Source organism: Myxocyprinus asiaticus, chromosome 49 (assembly GCF_019703515.2).
Source record: "Myxocyprinus asiaticus isolate MX2 ecotype Aquarium Trade chromosome 49, UBuf_Myxa_2, whole genome shotgun sequence".
NCBI lineage: Eukaryota > Metazoa > Chordata > Actinopteri > Cypriniformes > Catostomidae > Myxocyprinus > Myxocyprinus asiaticus.
Genome location: NC_059392.1, coordinates 26527820 through 26544719, shown reverse-complemented (window position 1 = coordinate 26544719; position 16900 = coordinate 26527820). Strand labels below are relative to the sequence as shown.

Genomic DNA, 16900 nt, shown 5'->3' with positions numbered 1-16900 from the left:
ACTGAAGATCTAGGAAGCCCCTAACCTAACCCCTTCCCTAACCTTAACCATGAGTGGAAGTGACGCCCCCTTTTGGAGTAACCCCGCCCCCTTTGGAGATCCCGCCCCCATTTGGAGGTCTCCAGCCTGCAGCTACACCTAGTTGTAATCCTCAGCTCAACTCTGCTTTCGTTTGCATAACTGAGATTTATAAAAACAAAACTAAACAATCTGTTGCAACATTTGTATTCAACTGAATGATTTCTGTTTCTTGTGCCGTGTTTATGATTGGATGTTTTGCACAAATTACACTGAAAACATATGATTTTGTGGTGAAGAAGTAAATATTGCAGAGAAGATTAAGTACTTTCTGCATTAAGTTAGCTTAACGGTGCACTCAGTAACTTTTGTCTTTGTGTCATCTTGGACTTACACTGACATCTATAGCGGTGTCGATGCAGCATCATTTCAAATCAATAGTTTTCCGTTTCAGATGCCATTGTAGAAATTTAGTAATCACAGTCAGCCATCATTACTTTTATCAATGAGTGAAAGTGTCCAATAACAGGACGGTTACTGAGATAAAGTGAGTAGTATTCGGCTGGTCATGTGATTCTAACATGTGCGGACCCCCTCCATGTAGAATAAAACAGCTTTTATAAGGTTACTGATATGACTGGAGTCTTCATTATAATGTGAGTGATCATGATTTTATACATATATGTCAAATTACAATTCATGTCTTTAGGAGTTCAACTTTATTAATGAGGAAAAAATGACTGAGTGCACCTTTAAAATATGAAGTAAATTCATAATTGTACTAGGAAGACAATGTCAAAGAATTCAAAATCCTCGGGCTCCAGAGACATTAAAAGACACTTACGTTCTCAAGCTGAAGCCCCTCCGGAGGCCTCGAGCCTGGGACTCAATTTGGACGGTCAACTGTCGAGTATGAGGACGATGCTGATGAAGGTCGTTACTGACTAGGAGGATCTTGCTGTAATACGTCGATCGATCACTGTCATAGAGACGAAATTCACTGAGTTGGTTACAAGAGTGGGGGATATTGAGAAACGTATTGATTATCTGGAGTCATCAGAGAGGGAATTAGCTGCTAATCCGTTAACGACCAAAGCGGACTTGGAACGCGTTTGGGAAAAGCTTTGTTTAATGAGGAAAAATTCTACATTTGTACTCAATTCAAACATGTAAAAATCAATGCTCTAGCTGAAAAGTCAATATTATTTATGATTTTTTATTATCTTTACAATGCCTCATCATGTATTAATCCTAAAGGAGAAAACCTTGTCATATTTATTCGTCAATTTCACAGGTAAATAAAAGGTAAGTCAATGTTACTTAACTTTTCGAAGCTGGTGTTCCCAGTATGCACCAGGCTTGAATAATTAATGAGCTTGCATAGTTTCATTGTTTGCAAGTTGATTACACCAATTGTATTGTTGATTTTGTTGGTACGTTTGGTAACTTCTTGTTTTGTTAAGTTTGAAGTTCATTTTCTACTCAAAATTACCTGTTCATGATCAACAAAAATTAACTGTTGATTGTTACTGTCATTGTGTTTTATGGAAGTGTTGTGGTCTGTGTGCGCAGCTCTGGATCTTGATTCTATCACCATTATTGTCTTGTATTGTCAGTCCTCTATTATTGTTGTCTAATAGACTACAAAGCAGGGGCGGACTGGCCATCGGGAGAACCGGGACTTTTCCTGATGGGCCGGCTGCAAAACGTGGCCGAATGGGCCGTGATAAGCTGAAACGGGCCGCCGCGTTATGCAGAACGGGCCACAAAACGGTGCCGCGATATGCCGAAGGTGGCAGCAATATGCAGAAAAAATCCCCGGCCCATTTCTCTTCCCAGTCCGCCCCTGCTACAAAGCATGCAATTAGCTTCCGTGGGTCATGTGATACATGACTACTTACATTAAAGGGATGTTCCGGGTTCAATACAAGTTAAGCTAAATCGACAGCATTTGTGGCATAATGTGGATTACCACAAAAATTTGTTTCGACTCGTTCCTCCTTTTCTTTAAAAAAAGCAAAAATCGAGGTTAAAGTGAGGCACTTACAATAAAAGTTAACGTGGCCAATTTTTGGAGGGTTTAAACACAGAAATGTGAAGCTTATGATTTTATAAAAGCACTTTCTTCTGTTAAAACTTGCATATTATTTGAGCTGTAAAGTTGTTTAAATTGTCATTTTTACAGTTGTTTTAGGGTTTTAGAGTTTGACTACATCGTCATGGCAACAAAGTTGTAAAATTGGCTATATCTTTACACAGAAAAGGTTATTAAGTGATTTCATCACACTAAAATCATATTTACACACATCTACAGCTGAAGTCAGAAGTTTACATACACCTTAGTCAAATACATTTAAACTCAGTTTTTCACAATTCCCGACATTTAATCGTAGAAAACATTCCCTGTCTTAGGTCAGTTAGGATCACTACTTTATTTTAAGAATGTGAAATGTCAGAATAATAGTAGAGAGAATGATTTATTTCAGCTTTTATTTCTTTCATCACATTCCCAGTGGGTCAGAAGTTTACATACACTTTGTTAGTATTTGGGAGCATTGCCTTTAAATTGTTTAACTTGGGTCAAATGTTTTGGGTATCCTTCCACAAGCTTCTCACAATAAGTTGCTGGAATTTTGTCCCATTCCTCCAGACAGAACTGGTGTAACTGAGTCAGGTTTGTAGACCTCCTTGCTCGCACATGCTTTTTCAGTTCTGCCCACAAATGTTCTATCAGATTGAGGTCAGGGCTTTGTGATGGCCACTCCAATACCTTGACTTTGTTGTCCTTAAGACATTTTGCCACAACTTTGGAGGTATGCTTGGGGTCATTGTCCATTTGGAAGACACATTTGCGACCGAGCTTTAACTTCCTGGCTGATGTCATGAGATGTTGCTTCAATATATCCACATAATTTTCCATCCTCATGATGCCATCTGTTTTGTGAAGTGCACCAGTCCCTCCTGCAGCAAAGCACCCCCACAACATGATGCTGCCACCCCCATGCTTCACGGTTGGGATGGTGTTCTTCAGCTTGCAAGCCTCACCCTTTTTCCTCCAAACATAACGATGGTCATTATGGCCAAACAGTTCGATTTTTGTTTCATCAGACCAGAGGACATTTCTCCAAAAAGTAAGATCTTTGTCCCCATGTGCACTTGCAAACTGTAGTCTGGCTTTTTTATGGCGGTTTTGGAGCAGTGGCTTCTTCCTTGCTGAGCAGCCTTTCAGGATATAGGACTCGTTTTTACTGTGGATATAGATACTTGTCTACCTGTTTCCTCCAGCATCTTCACAAGGTCCTTTGCTGTTGTTCTGGGATTGATTTGCACTTTTCACACCAAACTACGTTCATCTCTTGGAGACAGAATGCGTCTCCTTCCTGAGCGGTATGATGGCTGTGTGGTCCCATGGTGTTTATACTTGTGTACTATTGTTTGTACAGATGAACGTGGTACCTTCAGGTGTTTGGAAATTGCTCCCAAGGATGAATCAGACTTTTGGAGATCCACAATTTGTTTCTGAGGTCTTGGCTGATTTCTTTTGATTTTCCCATGATGTCAAGCAAAGAGGCACTGAGTTTGAAGGTAGGCCTTAAAATACATCCACAGGTACACCTTCAGTTGACTCCAATTAGCTAATTAGCTTTGGCAAGTCTGTAAACAATTGTTGGAAAAATTACTTGTGTCATGCACAAAGTAGACGTCCTTAACAACTTGCCAAAAATATAGTGGTTAAAAAAAAGGAGTTTTAATTACTTCAGCCTAAGTGTTTGTAAACTTCTGACTTCAACTGTTCCTTTATGTCTTGTGACTATACTTTTGAAATTTTAACATTAAACAATTGGCCCACATTCACTTCCATTATAAGTGCCTCACTGGAACCTCAATTTTTGCTTTCTTTAAAGAAAAGGAGGAACAAGTCAAAATAAATTTTAGTGGTAATGAACATTTTGCCACAAATGCTTTCTAGCTGAACTTGATTTGAACCCGGAACTTGATTTTTCATTTGCAAAAGCATTGAAATTGTAGTACACTTTTAAAAACACAGCTTAATTCAGTGTTACATTGTTTGAGTAAAATGTACAAACAAAAAGTGAGTAAAATTTAGTATTGCAAAGTAAACTCCACTGGAGAAGTTTTAATAAAAGCCACCAAGAACTGATTGTAGCCTTTACTTGAAAATACAGTCTGTTAAATTTACTACCAATTTCTGCGGGGCAATTGTTTCCTAGGTTTTAAGTATAGCTATGATACACCATGACTATTGTGTGTCAGGTGCTTCGATACGGAACTCTTTTCTCATGGCTCTATTTTGAGCAGAGATTATTTAGCAGAGATGGGCCACTTCTATTAAAATGATTGGGAGAAACTGGAACGGTCAGTGGATGTAGAAAGGAAGTCCCACCTTACTGGTAAAAGAGCCAGTCACCTTTTAGAAACAGATATCACCTGTCAATCAACTAAATAATGTGCATGTGCATTAGCTATGCAAGCCGGGAATTTATTTTTTTTTTTTTTGCGTAATCTGAGGTAAAGAAGTACCATTTATGATTCCGGTGTTGTCAGATTTTACTGCTGATTTGAAATATGTTCTTTGATCATAATCTTGACCAACCGCTTTGGAGATTTCAGTCTTTCCCCATCCAAGTAGATAGGAGCTGCAATTGTATGTCACTTGTTTACATAGTAAAATAGGTGACTGAGAGCGTTCCAACGATGGCCGCCAGTGGACTGACTTACTAAAAATATTTTGGGCCCTATTTTAAGAGCGCAAGCGTTAAGCGCAGTGCAATAACTCCTATGTGCAAAGTCAATGGGCATGGCCATGAAGTGTTGGTATTTTCGTGTAAGCGTGCGCTAAGTCTAGGCACAAGTGGGTTTGGTGAAATCGCGCACGCAAGGCGCTAATCGGGTCAATGGAAGTTCTTCTCCGGCACCGTCTCTGTCCTATTATACAGTCCATTCCCTGTCAAGCACCAGCGATATAAACAAATACAGTACATTCATAAGAAGTTGGTAATGTAATGAATGTATGCAATGAATTGTAAGAATAAAAATATGGATTTACATTATTTTGGGTGTCCTTGTTAAATGGGACATGCTCCTTTTATACGCTCAAAAATGTGGTTCAGGATATGGATGTAGACTCCGTTAAATGATAGAGATTGTAAGTATTATTGATCATTTTCACCTACTAACACACAAATCAACACTAGTATTAACAGTGATTGAATCGGCAATCATCACTTTTACCGGTCAACAATGATTTTGAAAAATGTAATTCATTTATTGAAACCAAATTCAATTTCAATTCAAATTACACTTCAAACGAAATGAAAATATAATCAAAATAACGAAGTGGTCAAAAAATTATATCAAATCCAAACATTTTACTGTCTCCTCCTGCCTCCGGCCCCTTTTGCAGTAACTTTAACAATAAAGATAATAATAATAATTGAAAAAATAAACCATGACCTCTAGAAAATGTAACACAAATCTCATATTTTTGTTAGTTTCAACAAACAGCTTCCACAGCGACTGTCAAGAATATTATTTGATGCTCTGTACTTTCAGAGTTTGGACATGAACTTTATTTCCACCTGCTGGTGTAATCTCCAAACAGCAAATGCAGGAACTGAGTTTGGACTTTGAGTTAAGAGGTGGTATTGAAATGTCTTAGCATAATGACCAAATTCTTAGGAAAATAGCTAATTGTGCTTTGCACCAATTTATTTACATAAAATACACCCACAGTTTGCGTGCCTATACCCACAGTAGTGCAAACACTCCCACCCATGCCCATTTGCACTTCATGCTTGCACGAAAATTGCACTTATCCAATTTTCGGGAAAGCGTTAATTCTAAGACGTTGCGCATGGTCATAGTGTGTAATGCTGCATTTTGCACACTCATGAAAAGAGAGCTCTTTGATATGAGTCTGGTGTTGATGGAGCAACCTTTCAAAACAAAACATCACAACTTGCTAAAACCATAGAAACTGCCTTATTCAGCTCTGGCTTAAAACTGGAATGAGGCCATAGAGAGGTTACATGCTGGATCGGAATGTCACAAGACAGCCATAACAACACACATCAAGACCAATGAATGGGCATCCCAGCAAGAGGAGGCATGGAGATGCATATTAAAGATAATCATTGCTGTATATGACTATGACAACATAAAGGTTTTGAAAGATGTATTGCTCTGACTCGACATATCCATCACTGGGCTGAGAGGGCAGGCCAATGATGGTGCATGGCAAGAAAGTATTCAGCAGCACGAGCCATCATTTAACCCTTTAATGCATACCTCAGGTCTTTAGTGACCCAGGACCTCATTCCACACCTGTACCTCATCCATTTTTAGGAGTTGTGCCCACACCTCTTTAGTATTCCTAAACCTTTCTCTTTTGAATAAGAAAAAAAAAAAAAGGCGAAAAAGTGTATAAGGTCATTAAAGAGCCAAGATATGCAATAGTGTCGCTTTTTTCTGCTTCCATAAATCATATATTTTATGATTCTTTTATATCTTCATATATATGTTTACTATCAGGATTTATTTTTATTTATTTATTTTATTACAAGAAAAATGTGTACTATATTCATACAAATGACTACTATATTATGTTGATTTTCTATGTGACAGTGTTGAATTATCAGTATATATTATGTAAGTTGTGCATCTATTAAGACTCAAAAAGTATTTAAGAAAATACTTATGTGTAGCGTATGTGTAGATTATGTGTTGTGTAGCTCAGTATGTGTTTGACAGTCAGTTTCAATGTGGAAGTAGTGAATCCTGTTTTTTTTTTTTTTTTTTTTCAGTTTAATGCCAATACAACATACACAATTGACCTGAACAGACCAAACCCATACAACTCATAAAAACAAAAAAACAAAACAACAACAACACATTCCCAACCCCACACCCCACAGTGCCAAAAGTAAACCATAAATTAATAGACAGTTAGATGAGACTTATGTAGTTTGCCCTGTTGTTATACCCAGATAAAAGAGGAAGTTGCTCCAGTATTTTTCAAACAGGTCTTGACGTCTCTTCAAGAGAAATGTTATTTTTACAAGTGGTACATAAGAGGATGCTTCCTTTGTCCACATGGAGGTGATGGGAGGTTCAGGAGCCATCCACTTCAACGTTATACAAGATTGATGCCCTTTTGTTCACCGAGTATCGACGTGTCCCCTAACAGGATAAGCCTGGGCTCCAGGGGAATGTCAGTATACCAACAACTATGGCAATAATCTCCATGACCCCTTTCCAGTATGTCTCCAAATCTGGACAGGACCAAAGCATATGTAAGACACTCCCTCTGCCCACTTTTTCATCTAGGATAGAGCTCTGAATAGGTACTTTTAAAAGTGTGTTTTAGTCTTTCTGGGGTGTAATACACTCTGTGTATCCCATTCAATTTAATCACTTTATGATGGCTGCTAAAAGATAGAGTCTGAGCATTCTCACAAATTGTTTTTCAATCGCCATCATCAAATGAGCACTCCAAGTCCATTTCCCATTTAGATTTAGCACCACAAACAGCATCAGCCCTTAACTGGGACAACGCGCCATAAGCAAATGAGATAAAAAAGATTATTTTATTAGATTATTTAAAGTTCGCCAAATGTCTGAATGCCACATTTATACCACTGTTGGGCTTTTCCATCATTAAGGACAGGAGGTAGAGTAGGATTAATGTAATATGAAGTGAATCCTGTTCTATACTTGTTGCATCATCTCTTTGATATATGAAAAATAAATCTTGGTCAGTAAAGATTTTGAATCTTCTTACTACTGTGTGTTCTTCTGTTCCACATAATGCATCATGCATTTATTTCTTATTAAAAAAGTTCAAATAAATAAATACATAAATATGAGTCAGTGAATGTATAACCTGGTGTATTTTTGTCATTACCCCGGTATGGTGCAGAATGTCCCTCTGTTTACTGAATATTTCACTGCTGAGTCTACCAGTAATTTCAAGAATTTCACTGAATGAGCCAAATACTAAAATTCTGAAATTAATGTGCATTTTTCAACCTTTTTCTCCAATTGTTATGCTGAAAATATAATTTCTAATGAAAAGATTTAGACTCTTTGGGAAAATCAGGCTTTAACTGGTTTAATTAATTATTTCTTGATTTAACTATTTCATTTACTAAATGTAATGTCAATTTGAATGTAAATTTTAATCTCTTTTCCAAATTGTTATGCTGAAAATATAATTTGCAACAGGGCCGTTTCTAACTATAAGCGGTATAAGCGGCTGCTTAAGGCCCCCATGTTTTTGAATATACACTACCGAAAAGTTTTGAAACACTCATTGTTTATTATAATTATAATTATTTATTATATATAATTATATAATTAATGCTCATTCTTTATTATAATTTTTTTTCATATTTTAGAATAATAGTAAAGTCATGAAAACTATGGAATAACATAAATGGAACTATGGGAATTAAGTTGTGACTAAACAAAATCCAAAATAAATCAAAACTGTGTTATATTTGAGCATCTTCAAAGTAGTCACCCTTTGTCTAGAATTTGCAGACATGAACTCTTGACATTTTCTCAACCAACATCTTGAGGTATCACCCTGGGATGATTTTTAAACAGTACTGAAGGAGTTCCCATCTACAGGTGCATCTCAATAAATTAGAATGTCGTGGAAAAGTTCATTTATTTCAGTAATTCAACTCAAATTGTGAAACTCGTGTATTAAATAAATTCAATGCACACAGACTGAAGTAGTTTAAGTCTTTGGTTCTTTTAATTGTGATGATTTTGGCTCACATTTAACAAAAACCCACCAATTCACTATCTCAAAAAATTAGAATATGGTGACATGCCAATCAGCTAATCAACTCAAAACACCTGCAAAGGTTTCCTGAGCCTTCAAAATGGTCTCTCAGTTTGGTTCACTAGGCTACACAATCATGGGGAAGACTGCTGATCTGACAGTTGTCCAGAAGACAATCATTGACACCCTTCACAAGGAGGGTAAGCCACAAACATTCATTGCCAAAGAAGCTGGCTGTTCACAGAGTGCTGTATCCAAGCATGTTAACAGAAAGTTGAGTGGAAGGAAAAAGTGTGGAAGAAAAAGATGCACAACCAACCGAGAGAACCGCAGCCTTACGATTGTCAAGCAAAATCGATTCAAGAATTTGGGTAAACTTCACAAGGAATGGACTGAGGCTGGGGTCAAGGCATCAAGAGCCACCACACACAGACGTGTCAAGGAATTTGGCTACAGTTGTCGTATTCCTCTTGTTAAGCCACTCCTGAACCACAGACAACATCAGAGGCATCTTACCTGGGCTAAGGAGAAGAAGAACTGGACTGTTGCCCAGTGGTCCAAAGTCCTCTTTTCAGATGAGAGCAAGTTTTGTATTTCATTTGGAAACCAAGGTCCTAGAGTCTGGAGGAAGGGTGGAGAAGCTCATAGCCCAAGTTGCTTGAAGTCCAGTGTTAAGTTTCCACAGTCAGTGATGATTTGGGGTGCAATGTCATCTGCTGGTGTTGGTCCATTGTGTTTTTTGAAAACCAAAGTCACTGCACCCGTTTACCAAGAAATTTTGGAGCACTTCATGCTTCCTTCTGCTGACCAGCTTTTTAAAGATGCTGATTTCATTTTCCAGCAGGATTTGGCACCTGCCCACACTGCCAAAAGCACCAAAAGTTGGTTAAATGACCATGGTGTTGGTGTGCTTGACTGGCCAGCAAACTCACCAGACCTGAACCCCATAGAGAATCTATGGGGTATTGTCAAGAGGAAAATGAGAAACAAGAGACCAAAAAATGCAGATGAGCTGAAGGCCACTGTCAAAGAAACCTGGGCTTCCATACCACCTCAGCAGTGCCACAAACTGATCACCTCCATGCCACGCCGAATTGAGGCAGTAATTAAAGCAAAAGGAGCCCCTACCAAGTATTGAGTACATATACAGTAAATGAACATACTTTCCAGAAGACCAACAATTCACTAAAAATGTTTTTTTTATTGGTCTTATGATGTATTCTAATTTTTTGAGATAGTGAATTGGTGGGTTTTTGTTAAATGTGAGCCAAAATCATCACAATTAAAAGAACCAAAGACTTAAACTACTTCAGTCTGTGTGCATTGAATTTATTTAATACACGAGTTTCACAATTTGAGTTGAATTACTGAAATAAATGAACTTTTCCACGACATTCTAATTTATTGAGATGCACCTGTATGTTGGGCACTTATTGGCTGCTTTTCTTTATTATTTGGTCCAAGTCATCCATTTCAAAATCTTTTTTTATTTTTTTTATAAAGATTTTAGTTTTATAATGAAGTAAATTAATATGGTGGCACAATTATATTTTTGTCTGCAAAACTAATTTCAAACATTTAAGCATACACCTTCAGATCAAAAGATTTTTAAGATCATGAGAAACATTTCAGTCAAGTGTTTCAAAACTTTTGACCAGTAGTGTAGTTATTTATTGATAATTTATTATGCATTTTTAGTTAATAAATTGAATTTTTTGTTTTTATTTTATGTTATTAATATATTCCCATTTTAAGTTAATATATTCAAATTTGTTGAAGAATGAATTGTGGTGTCATTCTTCAGTGGACCTGCATTCGCTTAGGGCCCCCATATGCTCAGAAACGGCCCTTATTTGTAATGCAGATCTTTACATTAAATTACAAGAAAGTGAAAAATAGAAGCATTTTCCTTAGTAGACTCTTGTGAATCACATGTCCAGTAAAGAAATGTTGAGATGTTGGGTTTTCTTTAGTTCAGTGAAAGTACGGGTAGCCGATGTTTGTGCAAACTTGTCTTTTTAATGCACAATTTTCTGATGCACCATTTTTCTGAATCACAATTTTTGATGAACAGATTTCCACTTGAATGCTCCCATGATCGGCTTTTGCGGCCCATCACCATTTGAGCCATCTTCATATGCTCGAAGCAGCCTGCTTAGACTTTAGTTTCTTTTCTTCAGCCTTTATCTCAGCTTTCAGTCTGCTTTCTTCCAACTTTTGCTGGGCCAGGGCTCTCTTCAACTCCAACTTTTGGAGCTTTGGCCATCTTTAACACTTCTTTGGCTCTCTTTTTCTTGGACCTTTGCTCAGCCTTGACACTCTGTTCCATCTGCAGCTGTGTTTGCCATAGTATCATTCAAAGATTCTTCCAGCTGCCTCATCAAGTCCTTTAAGGCGAAGATCATGAAGTCCCGCTTTTGGATTTGTTCTTGTAGCTGCTGGACATTAGCTTCAGCCTGGCTTTTCTGTTCAAGCAGCATGCTTACCTGCTGCTCCCAGTCGGCCGGCAGCCAATCATCAGAGAACGAGTCATTTGTTGAGTGCAACAGTCAACAGTCATCAACAGTCATCTGTGTAATCAACAGTCATCTGTGTAATCAACAGTCATCTGTGGATAAGCACTTTTTATACCCTTTAGTCACTGATGTCACAAACACCCTCTCTGACAGCATAGAATGTAACAGTACTCATGAAGATGCAAGAGCACAAGAGTTCTGTTGCCAAAATTACTCATTTCATGCTATGAGGTAAAAGCTGTTGTTTAGTTATTTGCACTTCAAACAAAGCCAAAAAGTGGAACTAAAATGTATTGCATCTACATGTATATTATATTTCATATCTCTTTGCTCTCTTCTCTTGGTGAATATTAGCAAGCAGTGGCAATTAAAAATATTAGCAGCCCACTCAAACTATACAGAGCCCCTTAGAGGACAGGTCGGGAATTTGTTTCTGAAATAGTTTTTGCTCCCTCGCAATAAATTTACCATGGTTTTACTACAGCAACTATATTTTAACCATGATATTCATAGTGAAACCATTGTGATAATACAGAAAAATGTAAACTGTGGTTATAAAAATCATAATTTTGTGGTTATTATGATTTTATTATACAAATCCCATAGTTTAACTATGGTTTTATTTATATTGAAGAGTTTAGTAACCATATATATATATATATATATATATATATATATATATATATTTAATACACTATACTGTGTCCATATAATTTTACTGTAGATTAACTATGGTAATTCTTGTAGTTATTATGGTTTTACAAAATTATTATTTTTATTACCATAGTTTTCTTTTTCCAGTATTATCACTATGGTTTCACTACGAATATCATGGTTAATCGTATTGCGAGGGAACACAAAATTATTGTGAGTGAAAGCAAACTATTGTGAGGGAATGCAAATCTTATTGAGAGGGATTGCAAAAGTATTGCAAGGGAACACAAATCTTATTGCGAGGGAACGCAAAACTCATTGCAAGGGAACACAAAAATTATTGTGAGGGAACGCAAAACTTATTTTGAGGGAACACAAAACTTATTGTAAGGGGACACAAACTATTGTGAGGGAACGCAAATCTTATTGCGAGGGAACGCAAATCTTATTGCGAGGGAACGCAAATCTTATTGCGAGGGAACGCAAATCTTATTGCGAGGGAACGCAAATCTTATTGCGAGAGAACGCAAATCTTATAGCGAGGGAAGCAAATCTTATTGCGAGGGAACGCAAATCTTATTGAGAGAGAACGCAAATCTTATTGCGAGGGAAGCAAATCTTATTGAGAGAGAACGCAAATCTTATTGCGAGGGAACGCAAATCTTATTGCGAGGGAAGCAAATCTTATTGAGAGGGAAGCAAATCTTATTGAGAGGGAACGCAAATCTTATTGCGAGGGAAGCAAATCTTATTGCGAGGGAAGCAAATCTTATTGCGAGAGAACGCAAATCTTATTGCGAGGGAAGCAAATCTTATTGCGAGGGAAGCAAATCTTATTGAGAGGGAACGCAAATCTTATTGCGAGGGAAGCAAATCTTATTGCGAGGGAACGCAAATCTTATTGCGAGGGAACGCAAATCTTATTGAGAGAGAACGCAAATCTTATTGCGAGGGAACGCAAATCTTATTGAGAGAGAACGGGAACGCAAATCTTATTGCGAGGGAAGCAAATCTTATTGCGAGGGAAGCAAATCTTATTGCGAGGGAACGCAAATCTTATTGCGAGGGAACGCAAATCTTATTGCGAGGGAACGCAAATCTTATTGCGAGGGAATGCAAATCTTATTGCGAGGGAACGCAAATCTTATTGAGAGAGAACGCAAATCTTATTGCGAGGGAAGCAAATCTTATTGAGAGAGAACGCAAATCTTATTGCGAGGGAACGCAAATCTTATTGCGAGGGAAGCAAATCTTATTGAGAGAGAACGCAAATCTTATTGAGAGAGAACGCAAATCTTATTGCGAGGGAAGCAAATCTTATTGAGAGAGAACGCGAATCTTATTGCAAGGGAAGCAAATCTTATTGAGAGAGAACGCAAATCTTATTGCGAGGGAACGCAAATCTTATTGCGAGGGAACGCAAATCTTATTGAGAGAGAACGCAAATCTTATTGAGAGAGAACGCAAATCTTATTGCGAGGGAACGCAAATCTTATTGCGAGGGAACGCAAATCTTATTGAGAGAGAACGCAAATCTTATTGAGAGAGAACGCAAATCTTATTGCGAGGGAACGCAAATCTTATTGCGAGGGAAGCAAATCTTATTGAGAGAGAACGCAAATCTTATTGCGAGGGAACGCAAATCTTATTGCGAGGGAAGGCAAATCTTATTGCGAGGGAAGCAAATCTTATTGAGAGAGAACGCAAATCTTATTGCGAGGGAACGCAAATCTTATTGCGAGGGAAGCAAATCTTATTGAGAGAGAACACAAATCTTATTGAGAGAGAACGCAAATCTTATTGCGAGGGAACGCAAATCTTATTGCGAGGGAAGCAAATCTTATTGAGAGAGAACGCAAATCTTATTGCGAGGGAACGCAAATCTTATTGCGAGGGAAGCAAATCTTATTGAGAGAGAACGCAAATCTTATTGCGAGGGAACGCAAATCTTATTGCGAGGGAAGCAAATCTTATTGAGAGAGAACGCAAATCTTATTGCGAGGGAAGCAAATCTTATTGAGAGAGAACGCAAATCTTATTGCGAGGGAAGCAAATCTTATTGAGAGAGAACGCAAATCTTATTGCGAGGGAACGCAAATCTTATTGCGAGGGAACGCAAATCTTATTGCGAGGGAAGCAAATCTTATTGAGAGAGAACGCAAATCTTATTGCGAGGGAACGCAAATCTTATTGCGAGGGAAGCAAATCTTATTGAGAGAGAACGCAAATCTTATTGAGAGAGAACGCAAATCTTATTGCGAGGGAACGCAAATCTTATTGCGAGGGAACGCAAATCTTATTGAGAGAGAACGCAAATCTTATTGCGAGGGAAGCAAATCTTATTGAGAGAGAACGCAAATCTTATTGAGAGAGAACGCAAATCTTATTGCGAGGGAAGCAAATCTTATTGAGAGAGAACGCGAATCTTATTGCGAGGGAAGCAAATCTTATTGAGAGAGAACGCAAATCTTATTGCGAGGGAACGCAAATCTTATTGCGAGGGAACGCAAATCTTATTGCGAGGGAACGCAAATCTTATTGAGAGAGAACGCAAATCTTATTGCGAGGGAACGCAAATCTTATTGCGAGGGAATGCAAATCTTATTGAGAGAGAACGCAAATCTTATTGCGAGGGAACGCAAATCTTATTGCGAGGGAAGCAAATCTTATTGAGAGAGAACGCAAATCTTATTGCGAGGGAACGCAAATCTTATTGCGAGGGAAGGCAAATCTTATTGCGAGGGAAGCAAATCTTATTGAGAGAGAACGCAAATCTTATTGCGAGGGAACGCAAATCTTATTGCGAGGGAAGCAAATCTTATTGAGAGAGAACGCAAATCTTATTGAGAGAGAACGCAAATCTTATTGCGAGGGAACGCAAATCTTATTGCGAGGGAAGCAAATCTTATTGAGAGAGAACGCAAATCTTATTGCGAGGGAACGCAAATCTTATTGCGAGGGAAGCAAATCTTATTGAGAGAGAACGCAAATCTTATTGCGAGGGAACGCAAATCTTATTGCGAGGGAAGCAAATCTTATTGAGAGAGAACGCAAATCTTATTGCGAGGGAACGCAAATCTTATTGAGAGAGAACGCAAATCTTATTGCGAGGGAACGCAAATCTTATTGCGAGGGAAGCAAATCTTATTGAGAGAGAACGCAAATCTTATTGCGAGGGAACGCAAATCTTATTGCGAGGGAAGCAAATCTTATTGAGAGAGAACGCAAATCTTATTGAGAGAGAACGCAAATCTTATTGCGAGGGAACGCAAATCTTATTGCGAGGGAACGCAAATCTTATTGCGAGGGAAGCAAATCTTATTGAGAGAGAACGCAAATCTTATTGCGAGGGAACGCAAATCTTATTGCGAGGGAAGCAAATCTTATTGAGAGAGAACGCAAATCTTATTGAGAGAGAACGCAAATCTTATTGCGAGGGAACGCAAATCTTATTGCGAGGGAAGCAAATCTTATTGAGAGAGAACGCAAATCTTATTGCGAGGGAACGCAAATCTTATTGCGAGGGAAGCAAATCTTATTGCGAGGGAACGCAAATCTTATAGCGAGGGAACGCAAATCTTATTGCGAGGGAAGCAAATCTTATTGAGAGAGAATGCAAATCTTATTGCGAGGGAAGCAAATCTTATTGAGAGAGAACGCAAATCTTATTGCGAGGGAACGCAAATCTTATTGCGAGGGAAGCAAACCTTATTGAGAGAGAATGCAAATCTTATTGCGAGGGAAGCAAATCTTATTGAGAGAGAACGCAAATCTTATTGCGAGGGAACGCAAATCTTATTGCGAGGGAAGCAAATCTTATTGAGAGAGAACGCAAATCTTATTGCGAGGGAAGCAAACCTTATTGAGAGAGAACGCAAATCTTATTGCGAGGGAAGCAAATCTTATTGCGAGGGAAGCAAATCTTATTGAGAGAGAACGCAAATCTTATTGCGAGGGAAGCAAATCTTATTGAGAGAGAACGCAAATCTTATAGCGAGGGAAGCAAATCTTATTGCGAGGGAACGCAAATCTTATTGAGAGAGAACGCAAATCTTATTGAGAGAGAACGGGAATGCAAAACTTATTGAGAGAGAACGGGAACGCAAAACTTATTGCGAGGGAACGCAAATCTTATTGAGAGAGAACGGGAACGCAAAACTTATTGAGAGAGAACGGGAACGCAAAACTTATTGAGAGAGAACGGGAACGCAAAACTTATTGCGAGGGAACGCAAATCTTATTGAGAGAGAACGGGAACGCAAAACTTATTGAGAGAGAACGGGAACGCAAAACTTATTGCGAGGGAACACAAATCTTATTGAGAGAGAATGGGAACGCAAAACTTATTGAGAGAGAACGGGAACGCAAAACTTATTGCGAGGGAACGCAAATCTTATTGAGAGAGAACGGGAACGCAAAACTTATTGCGAAGGAATACTAAACTATTTCAGAAAAAAAATTCCCGCCTTGTCCTCTAAAGGGCTCCGTAGTTATCAAAGCCCTTTGAATCAGAATAGAGATGTTTCATTTAGATTTTCACACACTACATATGTCTGTATCAATGCTGTCTCCTGCATATAATGATCACTTTTATATCAACCCTAAAAGACAAGGCAAGTTTGTTTATTTAGCACGTTTCATACACAATAGCAATTCAAAGTGCTTTTCATAAATGATAAAGAAAATACAAGATACATAAAAGGAAACCTTTTTTAAAACCAATTAGAACAAGAAACAAGAATAAAAAGTAATAAAATAAATACAAAATAGTAAAAATGATTAAAGTGAATAAAAAAGGCTAACAAAAGTTACACTAATTAAAGTATTGACCATTTTAATTTTATAAATAAAAGAATTGACACAGCAGGTGCTATAATAACTTTTCTTTCTTTCTTTTTTT

General features: G+C 37.9%; 1 long non-coding RNA gene across 1 annotated transcript in view; it reads left to right on the top strand.

The window, feature by feature from the left end:
* LOC127438538 (uncharacterized) overlaps positions 1–16900 on the top strand; it is an 87741-nt gene that overhangs the window by 11062 nt on the left and 59779 nt on the right. The gene's annotated exons all lie outside the window — the stretch shown is intronic.